At 43.2% G+C, this 13,078-nt stretch overlaps 1 protein-coding gene across 5 annotated transcripts in view; it reads right to left on the bottom strand.

Annotated features, from left to right (window-relative positions):
• Positions 1–13,078, bottom strand: part of pbx1a (pre-B-cell leukemia homeobox 1a) — a 77,700-nt gene that overhangs the window by 62,102 nt on the left and 2,520 nt on the right. The gene's annotated exons all lie outside the window — the stretch shown is intronic.

Raw genomic sequence — 13,078 nt, 5'->3', positions numbered from 1 at the left:
CAAGCAGGCGAGCGTTCAGACTTGCAGCGGCCTTTAGCTAACGAGAATCTCAGAGCTGGTCGGGTGTCTGTAGTCGAGCAGGTCCATCGTAGCAAAAAAATGAAAATATCTACTTTCTCATTTATATGCACTCAAATGATGAATACTTGAAACCTTTTGGTTCCAAATTAGATGTATTGACTTTCTTTCAGCCTCTTGATACGTCGCCGTATCTCTTCACTTTCTGCTCCAGACATGTGTCTAAGTTCATAAGTTCACTGGCAGTAAAAGCCAACAAGCTGATGTGGTATTAACGCCTGCAGAAGGATGCATCTCTGTCTCTCATTGGCATTTGCATATTAGAGTGTTTTCTGGGGAAAATGAGCTGTAGAAATTAATTCAGGATTAATTGGTGCCTTTATCTCGTTAGGACAATCTAATTTAGGGGATGATGGAATTGTTTAGACTCCCTTTTGCATAATTGGATTGCGGTGAATGGCTGTCATTACCGTCTTTTTAGCATCGTCTGTGGGCCCCCTCTCTCTCTTGCAGGCCCCAGCCTCATAAAGAGCGATCATGTGTTGCGCCAGTGTTTTCGTAACCCCTGGAACACACCAGCCATGCTGCAGGAGACGAGCATGTGGCTAACCGCGCAGCAGTGATTAGCTCTCTTTTCAAAGCCATTAGCATACAGCACGCAGCATGCTGTTGAGGAGATTCCTTATGAACACATAAGCATGTGACTAACAACACGGCGATGATCGACTGTTAGAGACAGCGATTCGTTTTAGTCTCAGCTGCTGTCATGCCTCGTGGTTTATTTATCTGACAGCACTGCCTGACCCCCGGAGGAGCTGCACATGGCATCTCAAAATCTCTCAATGCTTTTTGAGAGGCTTTTATTTTCTTCTCTTTCTTTGTCCAACACATCTCGCCCTTTCATTACTTCCACAACGTCTCGGAGACAGTTTGCAGTGGGCTGTTTTTTCCAACGTGGGATGAAAATCAATAGAAGAAGAGCAAAGCTCATGTTAAGGATCACTCACTGGAATACCTGATCTTCTCACTTCAACAACATTGATGTAACTATGGAAACAAGTTCCCAGGATGAACGGAGATATGCCTATCTCCTGACAAAAGCCTTTTTTTTTTTTTTTACATTTCACCCAGGCTGTTACACTATACCGCAACACACTTATATCTGCTGCTTCCCACTATGATACCATCATCATTTGTCTGAAAGAACAAATTGTATAGATATTATTCTGCGGGCCGCTGTCTGGTAAACAAGGCAGGGCGAAATTGAATCTATGGTGCTGATTCTCAGGCTGTGCCAGGCTAATTGAGTTGATGTAGTCTGTCCCTGGAGGAACTGGACATACAGTAAAGAGACTCTATAGTCATATGGACTCTAGTTACTGGAAGTGACTTGTGTTTATATTGTCAGAGTTGTCACAGAAGCAGAAGGAACTACTGGTTTCCTGCAAAACCACAGCATTAAGATGTTACAAGAACAACATGCTAGTCCTCCCATAAATATGCAGTCACCCTCTTCCGCCATGTTCATGTGTCATGCGTTTGATGCATTTGAGCCCCCTCCCCATCTTGTCTGCCGTTATTTCCATTCTTTGCATAAATGCAGTCTAACAGTATTAAGTATTCATGTGCATTGGGGAAGGTGGTGCCTGTCCTTCAGGGTAAGTGTCAGGCCTGCGTGCGGCACAAGAAAAGCCCTGGGGAGCGGAGAACATTAGGATCCATCAGCCTGACAGACATATCATTCTCTCATGTAAACATAAATATGAGGGTATGTTTCCACCACCATCCCACTATCTGTTGCTAGGCTACCTTGCATTAAGCAGTGTAGCTGTCCCTGTTCATTTTGCTCCAGGGATTCCAGCAATACCATCATATAACCTGCTGGGTCTTAATGAGAAGGCCTGCTCATATGAGTGGATATGAACATGGCGAGATGTGAAATTTATTCAAAACACAAGAATTCAGCTGTCTGTCAGCGTCGTAGCGGCACGGAAGAGCTTATGAATTTGAAGTGTTTGGGAAAAAGAAGCTTTGAGGGAAGTATTTCTCTGCCTCTACACACATAACCCACCTGACACAAGAAAAGGTCACAGAGGATCAACACACACACACACACACACACACACACGAATGCATGCAACGGTGCAACACACACCTGCTTGGTTCCACGTTCACGCAATAAACAATGTGTGACGCTCAGCTTCATAAAGGTCATTCGTTGTTGAGAAATCACTGATCCCCAAATGCATTAACAAAGTCAATTAACTATTTTCAGACAGAGAAGAAAAGAACCCATCCCCAATAAAAAAGAGTGCAAAGCAACGTCCGAGCACAATCACAACAACTGGGCGTCCCCAGATAATTACGTGAGCCATAAATGGGGAGAGAAAGACAGTAGACGGCAATGGTCACTGAGAAGAAAGAGCAGGGAGATGAGGGAAAGGAGCGCCAACAGCTGGTTTGAATAGATTGTGTGTGGGATGAATTAAAAAGTTGAACCTTTCCCTGGCCGTATTCAGATGTCTGCCTTTGGGTGATTAATCATGGCCGTCAGGACCTGTAATCCTTTTCAATGGGAAACAAATGCAGCCACTGTCCTCTCCTCTCCAAAGTGCCCAGGGCCCAGGGCCACCAGCCCGCCTGCCTGCTCACAATACCTGCAGCACAGAGGAGGCACCCAAGGGAGCGAGGATGTGTGGACACACTGTAATCTGCTCCAAACATGATGGGAGGGAACAAAACATGCTGGATTTCCACAAAATGGTATGGCGCAATTGACTGGTTTTGTGCGTCCTTTTTGTATCTCTGTGAATAGTTGGTCAGGTGACACAACGGCGGATCCACCCGGCGAAACAGAAAAATGGATTTAAAGAAGCTCCTGAATGGCGTCAGGACATGTGACGGGGGAGTTGTGTTTGCTGTAGTCAGTGAACTTCATGTCACGTTCCTACATGGTGGCAAACAGCTGATCTAGTTTAGAAAAGACAGTGAGAAAGTCAAGAGCCAGCAACACTGAGAGCCTGGGAGAAGAAAGTGTGTCATCAGCATAAAAATAGAAGCCTGCTAACGAATTCCTAATCATACCCCTCTGTTCCTCCAGGGGCAATGCTAAAGAGGTTAAAACAGCAGCCGGTGGATGAGAATATGTAGCACATTGGCTCTAGAGATTATTTCTTGGTATTCCAAAAGTTTTAAGTCCTATTAATTTTGGAATTGTCTTCCCGGAAACATGACTTTTCTCTTTGCTGCCGTAGTCTGTAAATGCTAAAAGCATATTAATGAAGAGTCATTTCTCCTCAATTTCCAAAACTAGTGAGCATATCAAGGCTGCTTTGCACCTACTTTGTCAATCAATCAACTGAAATAATATCTTAAAAGCAAAATGCACCATTTACACATCAAAGGCAGCAGAAAAGCATCAATCTTGACTCAAGCTTGACTGAATCAAGTAATGCCCGTGTGGCTTTTTACGAGTGAATAAACTGAATGCCCTTCAAAAGAGAGCCCACATACTGGTTCTAATGATGTATATGACCTTGGTGTAATCGCCTAAAAAAAAAAAAATCTTAGAATTAAAAAATCCTTTGTATTCATCAAAAGGCAAATGTCAGTGTTCCCACAGGGTGAAAGAGCGCTTTTATATGTGTGAAAGGTTGCGAGGGTAGTAATTCAGCACGGTTGCAGAAGGTGCTGTATGTTGGCAGCATGGTGGACTGGAGAGAATGGGCCACAGCCAGCCCTTTGCAGAGCCTTTGTGTGTCTCTGTTTGACCAGGCGTCTCCTGGTCCACAGGAGCACAGCTACAACACATCTAGCAATAGAACAAAGCAGCTATTATCAGTGCTATCTCATCCCCACCCTTGCCACAACTCTCTGACACCCAGGGACAAACAGTGGCAAGGCCCAGCCACTCAGCACTGCCGGGGGACTCGCGAGGCGGACTGGGAGGTCCGTTAAACACATAGGCGACACCTTAGCTGTGGACAAACATCAACACAATAGCATGCGGCGCCGGTTGCCACGGAGATGGGAGAAAACAGAGTACAGCGCCAGCAGTGACAAAGAAAGGGAGGGGTCAGGCATCGTGGGCCACCAGCGACTGAAAAGCTTCTGCAAACTGCCCTGAGAAACACAACAGTCTTTCACTCACAAATACTGTAGAAGGTCTACGTAGTGACGCGGAGAGAGGGTCAGTACCAAGTCGTGCACTGAATCTACCCATGCGGCTATCTTGATGGAAAGGATTCACAATAACACAAAGTTCGTTAATAAGCGCAGTCCCTGACACCTCCTCTGCTGTATGATGTAAATATCACTAAATCGCCATTAATAAACATCAAATATAAACATTTTATTAAAAGTTTAAGGAAGGTTTGCTTGAGGTGCTTTAACAGGACTGCGACCTTGTTGCAAAAAAGCAGTCAAACCGTTAGCAAGAGCCTGTTTTTTTTTTTGTGAGAATGACGTGTGTTTTATCATACGCATCAGAAGTTATCTTTCTGCTACTGTACATAAATGTTTGGATATACAGCCACAAGAGTGTCCATGCTTCTTTTTTTATACTTTTAGCATTAAATGCTCGAATTAGAAAGTTTACTCTCAAAAATACAAGTTGTATATTCACGTGCCTCTTCAGTTAGGGTGTCAGATTTCAAGTTGCAGGACATGAATGAAGAAACAGTCTTGAAATAATTCTCATATCCATAAATCACACTTAAAAAAAGAAGGATCAACAAATGAACTGAGTTGAGGTTTCTGCTTGATTACCATTAGATGAGGCCAAATCAAATCAGCCATGTTAGCCCAGTTGGCGCGAATGGGGGTTTTCGTGTTCAACAGAGTTTCCTGCTCTGAATCTAAGAGTTGAGTTATAGTGCTTTTCTGCATCACAAGGTTTTTCTGTTCACGCCTGCTTTCTGTCTCTTTTTCACTTATGGCCAGCGAATATAACCCGTCGATACAATCATCCCCTCTGACCTCTGAAGCTGACAGCATGTCTGCTAAACAATTCAAGTGTAGAACTCCGAGAAGCAGGGTTCCCCCCCACACATACACACACACACACACACACTTCTCCTCTCTCACTTTACTGCTTGTGTGCACAGCTCCTCTCTCCACCTGCCTGAGCTGCTGTGGCCTTGTCTGAATCCTACGAATCTCCCACTCCACTGCAGTGTATCCGCCTGGAAACACCCCAGATGCCAGATACCGCTTGGTATGTTACAAAATACAAGCAGAGCGACGGGGATGAAGATGTCAGTAATGGAAAATAGAACTCTGTCACACTCTCGTATAACATCTTTGTCACCGATTAGAGTTAAACACATTGTTTGGCTGATAAACAGAAGCACTAATAGCAGCAATTTGGGGGAATAAGTAGGTCGTTTTGATGGGGAGATGGATGTAATGTAGAGTGATTTAAGAAACGGTGGACCCGGCATTGATTTAATATGTAATTTATTTCAGTCCAGACAGGAGTTTGAGCGGGGCGCAGCAAAGGGAGGGTCTTGAGCACTTGGGTTGTTTTTCTTGAGTCTTTTGGGGAGGGAGAGAGGGATCACGGGGTGAGGAGTCAACGGGAGGACAAGGTGACTGATTGAGCGGAGGCATTAGGGCAGCTGAATCAAACCCAGCAAAAAGACCCTCCTCACCACTAACTATGATCAAATACATCACGGCGCTCTGTCAACACACGTGTCCAGCTGGACGCTATATCACTTCCACATGTGCATACGGAGCGAAACTACACAGCAACACACACCAATGGGCTTATCAGCACACAGCTCACAAGCCCGGCGCTGACAAAAGCCGGTGGAATAATGGATGCATGAAATCAATCTGTGAGTTTCAAAAGGTCATCATGTGCGAGGCGACAGCTCCTGGAGCAACAAGAGGAAACCATATCTTCTCCAAAAGGGCCCACACAAAAAGATCCAACGACAGGACATTAATTGGAAACGGGTGAACACAAGTTAAGTTGTTTTAAAATTCTAACCGTGTGGTGCTTTACACGTTGGCCAGATAATTAATGTGCTGCAATCATCACTCGTCGCTATTGGGGTGAAAATTAATCTGCACCAATCGGTCTGTTTGAAAAGAAAATGTATTACATGCTTCTTTTCAGTATTCTTCCAACATTCATCCACAATATTTTCAATACAGGATTCAATTATGCGGAACACCTGAACAAACAATATCTCACAGACAATTATTCAGCGCCTTGGAAACCACTGGCAAACAAATTAGCAATGTTAATGTGTGAGAGAGTGTCTTGATATTTTTGGCTGCGTGTACTTAGAAAGGCAGCAGCGAAGCACCACAATCTCCAGCTTCTTTGGCTATTGTTTACTGGACTTCATTTAAAAGTAAACAATAGACATTTCATGTGTCAGACTTCAATTCATTATTTTCATCTAGATCTTAAAAATGAGGGAGCTTTTTTTTTGACTGCAGACAGCCATATTTCAGCTTCAGTTTGAGTAAATGCTATTGTGGTTGACATTTCAGCTTCCTTACAGAACCCCGAGATATCTTGGCAAAGCTATTGCCCTGTGTATTGATTGGGCAAAGGCCCAACATCCCCTCACTAAAAAGAGATTAAAATATCAGACTTGTCTCAGACATTTATGGAGTCTGTGACCTCAGCCGATGCTAAAGTGGAGTACATACATCATAGTCCATCTCTGGAAGCTACACTGAATCTTCAGTAGCAGTGACAGAGAGGGGCGGAACATTGGATTGCACCTTCATGGGCTGATGCAGAAGGGATTCATTTACAAATCCAGGGTGTAAATCAACTTAGTTGCAGTTTCATTAAAAATTCAAACCGCATCTTTGCATGTAAATGTTTAACACTCTGAGCTGTTGTCTTGGATGCCTCTCTTACACCTTCTTTTTTGGTTGAAATGGACGAGACAGATTCTGTGGGAAAGGCAGGGAGACAAAAGCATGAAAGATGTGCGTTTCCATTCACGGCTCCAGAGGACCTTCATTACAGAGCAAGCAGGTCCTGTCAACGTCTTTTCATTACATGGTCCCATATATCCACCCCTGGTGTCCAAACGGTCTGCTCTGTCGCCTGTCAAGAAAAGGCACTCTCGGGGAAAGTCCTCCTATCTCCCCGATCCCCCTCACTACGCCTGACTCCAGAAAGCAAGGCGGGAGAGGCCAGGCAGAAAGAGAGGAATCGTGTTTGCCATCAACAGCTCAAGAGAGTAGCATGGCAGCAAGATTGATGACACCCTCCCTGAAAGTAACAAAAGAACTCCTGTGCACGAGGGCCCGCTTATGGGGCTTGATAGAGTTGTCATCCTCTTAATAAACAGCTCTGATATGTCAGCAGCAGTGGCAGCAGGAACTACACAACATGCACCCACCACGCCACGGGCAGGACCACCGACTGGCATCACGGCACACACATCTGGGGGCCCACTCTCCATATGGAGGCCCCTGAGGGCGTTAGCAAGGCAATTACTTGAGAAGCATAAATACATGACAAACATGCCTGTCTTTTGAGGTTCTCTGTTGAGCAGCAGAGACTGGGGGGCACCATTCTACAGTAACATTTATGAAAATTTATCCTGGTTTTTGTTGTGGTTTGTGTCATTAACAAAGAGCAAATTAGAGTGAATGAAGTTGTACTATGAACCCAGAAGAACAGGGTCGGATCCAGAACAAATGAAAGGATTATTTGCCAAGAGAGCTCACACCTCCGCCAAGGCAAACATTTGGCCCCTGGCACTTTGAGGCTGCAAGCAGTGATGAGTGGGCCCTGGATCTCGTCGACTCACAAGGAGGAGGACATCAAAGTATAAAAAAAAACCCCAACATTTCCTGTTGCCCCCAGGTGGCACAATGATTAATATGCCCCAAAATGTAATGAGTTCTTCCCTGGGTTACACTTCACCCCTCCACCAAGTTCAGTGAAAATTGACTGTATAGATTTTGTGCAATCCTGCTGATAGTCAAACAAACCCCACTTGACTTCCTCAGCAGAGGTAATCATCTGACTATCCTAAGCCCCGCCCTCTATTCTTGATCCTCCAATCACTACTGTTGCTCACTCAACTAGCACAAACACAACGTGATCAGTGCAGCTGCAACGTTTTGGAGCTCAATACTGTTCGTATGAAAACATAGCCAGCAGTGCAACACGGAGACAAGAGGAAACAACTTTATCCAAACATTTTCCAGAACCTGGACTATTTCTTGGCGGAGGGTAATGTCTTCCTCGAGTTTTGTTGTCACCATCAGATTGCCAAGCAACAAGTAAAGGCCTTTAGAGGTGATTGTAGGCAGATTGTGTTACTTTAGAATGTAGCTCCACACACTGTTTCCAGCCTTGATGCTAAATTAAACTTCACATTAAAACATCACATGTGAGTGGCAGCCATCTTCTCATCTCGCACTCAGCAACAGTAATTTCCCCGAATTTCAGTGAGGTTCACGGAACAGAGGAGGGGGAATAGCAAACCAGATGTGATCCTCCTGCCCTGAATATCTGCGTTTTAATTTGTGGTTTCCTGTTTTATTTTGACGCTTTCCCTCGTGTGCTACATGTTTTTTTTTTACTTCCTGCCCTCGCCTCTTTTTCCTCCTTTGTGATTGACTGCCTCAGCCCGACGTGTTACACCCGGGTCTAGTAGGTCATCGTGTATATTTATACCACATTCCAACCAACCGTGCTGAGCGCAGCCTTTTATTTTTATCTTTCAGACTGTTTGCAGTCACAGTTACACTGCCGACATATTTTAACAGGTTTAATATTGAAATTAACAACAGGAAAATGTACTGTGCTTTACACTCCACGTGTGCGTGGGTGCTGCCACTGATACGTGACACCACTGGATCTGGTCAGAGTTTACACGCAGAGTTATGCTGCCTTCTTCCTCATGCAGTATGAGGTTGGACAGACTCAGTTTCCGAGGTGTTGGGAATGCATCAACCGGTTTTCCCTACTTGTAACTGTGCTCTTGTGTACTAATATTTTCTCAACATTCCTAATTTTTAACCCGATTTCTCAGGTAAAACTTGAGGTAATTTCCTCCAGTCTAGTGTAAATGTCCATTCGGGCTTGAAGATGAACCGAAAAAGATTTTTTTTTGCGGTTAAAGGTCAAGGCCACTGTGACTGCCCAACTGTATCTCCACATCATAACTCTACGATTACCGCACACCGATAATGCCACATTACACACAAAAGCATGAAATGATGAACCGATGTTAAGTATCCAAAAGGTCAGAGGTCAAGTTCAACGTGACATCATGATGTTCTTAAAAAAAAAAAGAATTTCTGGCACTTTTCACTGTCTTCTCAATAACACCTTCATTTTTATTATTTAAGTCTGAAAGCACATCCAGTACATTATGAGTCTGGACAAACATGAATGTAAACTGGAAGTGGGCTGGCTGGACGAGCCTACAGCCATGAGGCGGTAATTCAAGTTCTCCGTGTTCCAAGTTTTCTAGTGATTTACTCCTCACGCATGTCTATTCGACTGTGTTTTTTGGAGGTTGCTTTTGCCCACTCCCTGTCTGAATTGCTAGCATTCGGCCTCTATGAATTTTCGACAGTTGAGCCAACTTGACTGGGATTGAATCCTGCCGCTGCTCTGCACCGTCAGAAACTGAGACGGAGGGGGTTTGACGACTCTCACTCTCACAGGAGCAAAGGTAAACGTTCACAACGGAGTCTTTATTGAAGACCAGAAACAGGATAGCAGGAGGAAGAAGTAATCAAAAGTCCAATACGTTCATGCTGTCCAAAATCCCGGAAAACTCGGAACAATGAATCCCAAGAACAAGGAATGATGAGAGAATGCAGATTTAGAGTGAAAATAATATTTGACATCATTGTCCATTTTCTTTATGGAGGAAAGTTGCTATTCAAATTGAAAAGTTGTCAAGCAAAGTTGTAGATGTATGACTTTTTTTTTTTTTAAATTTAAAAATAATCTTAGTGTTTTACCTGTTATAATGCGACAGAGTTGATATGATGGCATAGGGTTTAAAATAGTTTAGGGCAATATTGTAGTGAAAAACATTCCGCTTATACTTCAACTTGTTTTGGATACAGCAATTTAATTAACTGATAAATAAAAATCAAAGTAAAGGCTGCATATTTCATCAGCTGTCGACATCCCATCTGTATTTGAGGGAGCAGGATGACAAACAGACAAATTCATAGCTAGGAAAAGGAGCCGCACCAAAAAAAAAAAAAGAAATCATTTTATATAGTCCTTCACTTACAATATTCACTTATTTTCCAGCAGGAACGTTGTTGTCTCTGTCACGATTCAATCTGCAGCCCTCTCCCTGTATAATACCTAGTTAAAGCCAGCAGGGTGTGAAATGGTATTTGGAAATAAATGAAACTGACTATGAAACAGTGGAGTTGGAAGATATTGCCATGTCAAGATGACAGACAAGCCCTGGAATGGAGCAAAAAAGTTATTATCCCAAAGAAGAGCCGGGGCGGGCTGGATTAAATATGACCCATGATGCCTCGCGCTTTTCCGCCTTCATCCTCTCTGATGCCGGCGACATTACAGAGACAAAAGAATCACACGGTCCCTGCAGCAGCTTGTTGATTTTCATTCAAACAATCGATGGTGTTTCATGAAACCGTGCCAATACCTGTTATTGCAAAGTGTTTGGTTATTGACGCTCCATATGAAAAGCTTTGAAGGAGCTTTAGAGGAACAGAATCCCTGGAGGCTCCTCGCGGCCTGATTTACAGCTCGACTGATGAGTCACAGAGGACACGCTGGGCATTGAAATAGCCACAAGTATGTTGTCAGCCTTATTAATTTTTAAGGTAGAGCGCTGTCCTGTGGTTTGTAGAGGACATGATGATATATGAACACCCGGGGATCGCAGGGGGGCGAGTGCTTAATTGTTAAAAGGTTGAGTAGGGTGAAGGTGTAAGATGTGCGGGAGGTTATTCATCACCTCGGTGCCGAGTGACGCAACGACAGAGACAAGTTTAAAAAGTCCGGAGGGAAAAGGTTTGCGTGGCGTTTTTCTTTAAAAAAAAACACCAAAAAAAACATGGTAGAGTGTGGATTTTAATAAAACAAACTTAATTTGTGTTCCAATAATGAAATAACTTCAAATATCCTCACTGCCCCCCTGCCTCTCTCCTCAGTCGTCTTCATGAAGGCCTTTAATTATATTTTGACAAGCCGCTTTATAATACATCGTACAAATCTGACAGGCAATAATAATTGTTATCAAAGTGAATGAGGGAACATCGTTTTTATACCTACACAACGCTTTTATATATTAGTTTGTTTTGATTGTGTCCCTCAAATACAAGGGTCATCCATTCAAGAAATATATACTGATGAGGGAGGAAATACCTCTTTGTTTCTACTCATGAAGTCCTACGCTGGTCTCTGCTGCCCCCTGCTGGAGACACAAGGACGCACATCTGTCGTCTGAAATTACTTGAGAGGGAGTGGACTGAGAAAATGACACGAATGAAATAAATAAGTTTGAAAATGAGCGGACGGATTCGGCCAAAACGGAACCTTCTAAACTTTTTAAAAAGAGGATCTGTCGATTATACTGCGGTCGTCAGGTGTACCTTACAAACAGGCTATTGTGTATATTACACTCGACTTGTGTTGACATTTGCAAGACAATTGTACACAAAAATTGTGTACTACTTCATAGTCTCACATTAGACGGTTGTTGCTCAACTTCGGCGTCCAACAACATCGGTCAAAAATGTCCTTTTCACTGCAGTTGTGTTATGACATCATTGAGCCAACGAATCAGAGCGACTCACTAGACTCGTACCATCAGTTAAATCACATTTCCGCCGCGTCAGCAGGTCTAAATACGCTGCACATCGACAGTGTAACTCAGTACTAGAATTTAGTGTAGTGATAGCATCTATCAGCTGTCCAGTCACACCAGTCCTACACAAATCAGCCCCAAAAAATATATTAAAAAAACACATGGATTGATGCAGTGGAGTAATGCACTGTAATTCCTACAAGAGCAAAACAACAGGACCTGCAGTAAACGGCTCTGATTTCAAAGTTTCTCCTACTTTGTTGTCTTGCTGCAGAGACCTGAGGGTTAAAGGCTGAATTTTGTGACGTAGTTCAAATGTTTCATGTCTAATTACTACAAAGAAACATTTTGTCTGACGGAAGCGTGACTGCTGGATGGAAAGAAGATGGAGGATAAGCGTCTATTTGGTTCCTGAAATTAAGTCATTTTTAGCTTTAGCTCCCATTAATTGCTCAACAATTTGATTTCAGAAGGGAAAACAAACAGAAAATAAATCCAGGGGTTGTTATATAGAGGACAAGTTCCCTCTGTGTCTTAAGTGTGGTTCTAAATTCTAAACTGGGCTTTGACAAAACAGCACCAGTAAATCTCTTCGAGTTTACTGACTGACACTTCTATCAATTCAACCTCTATTTTAACTCGTGTGGGTTGTTTTTTTTTTCACGTTCATTGTCGCCACTCTAAAATTACATTCCATCGGTACGTCAGCATACAAATGGAGAATGTTGGCATTGGAAGATGGGGAATCTTTAGGGTTACCAGCACGTCCCGGTTCACGGAACGCTCACCCCAGACTGGTGAAGCAGCTTGCATCAGCCTCTCCGCCAAATGTGATAAAAGAGTAAGGCGTGAAAAACATGCATGGACGTCTGAAAATAGCAAGTAGTTAATGCAGGCTGTAATATCCACAGCCACCTGGGACACAACCTGGATCTTTGATCAAAATATAAACATTATAAGAAAGCATTTCTGATTTTTTTTTCTCTCTCTCACATGATATCAAATCGTGACTGTTTTTGTTTTTTTTTCCCCATCACAAACTGAAAAGCACAAAATGGATGTTTTACTGACCAATTTCAGACAAATTTGCAACCTTAATTCAGAGTGAAAATCTTTCATTATCCGGACAGAAGAATGAAGAGCACGCATGAGCAATCAAGATTCTGTCCTCCGAGGTTCCAATCCAAGTATTTCAGGACTGGCAAATAAAAAATATAAAAAAAAAAAAAAGTGTACAGTCAACAAACAAGGCTTCAGCA

The sequence above is a fragment of the Aulostomus chinensis genome, chromosome 5 (genome assembly GCF_037954235.1).
Source record: "Aulostomus chinensis isolate RoL2024-O1b breed Wild chromosome 5, RoL_Achi_v1.0, whole genome shotgun sequence".
In the NCBI taxonomy this organism is placed as follows: Eukaryota; Metazoa; Chordata; class Actinopteri; order Syngnathiformes; family Aulostomidae; genus Aulostomus; species Aulostomus chinensis.
This window is presented reverse-complemented; position numbering and strand designations above follow the sequence as displayed.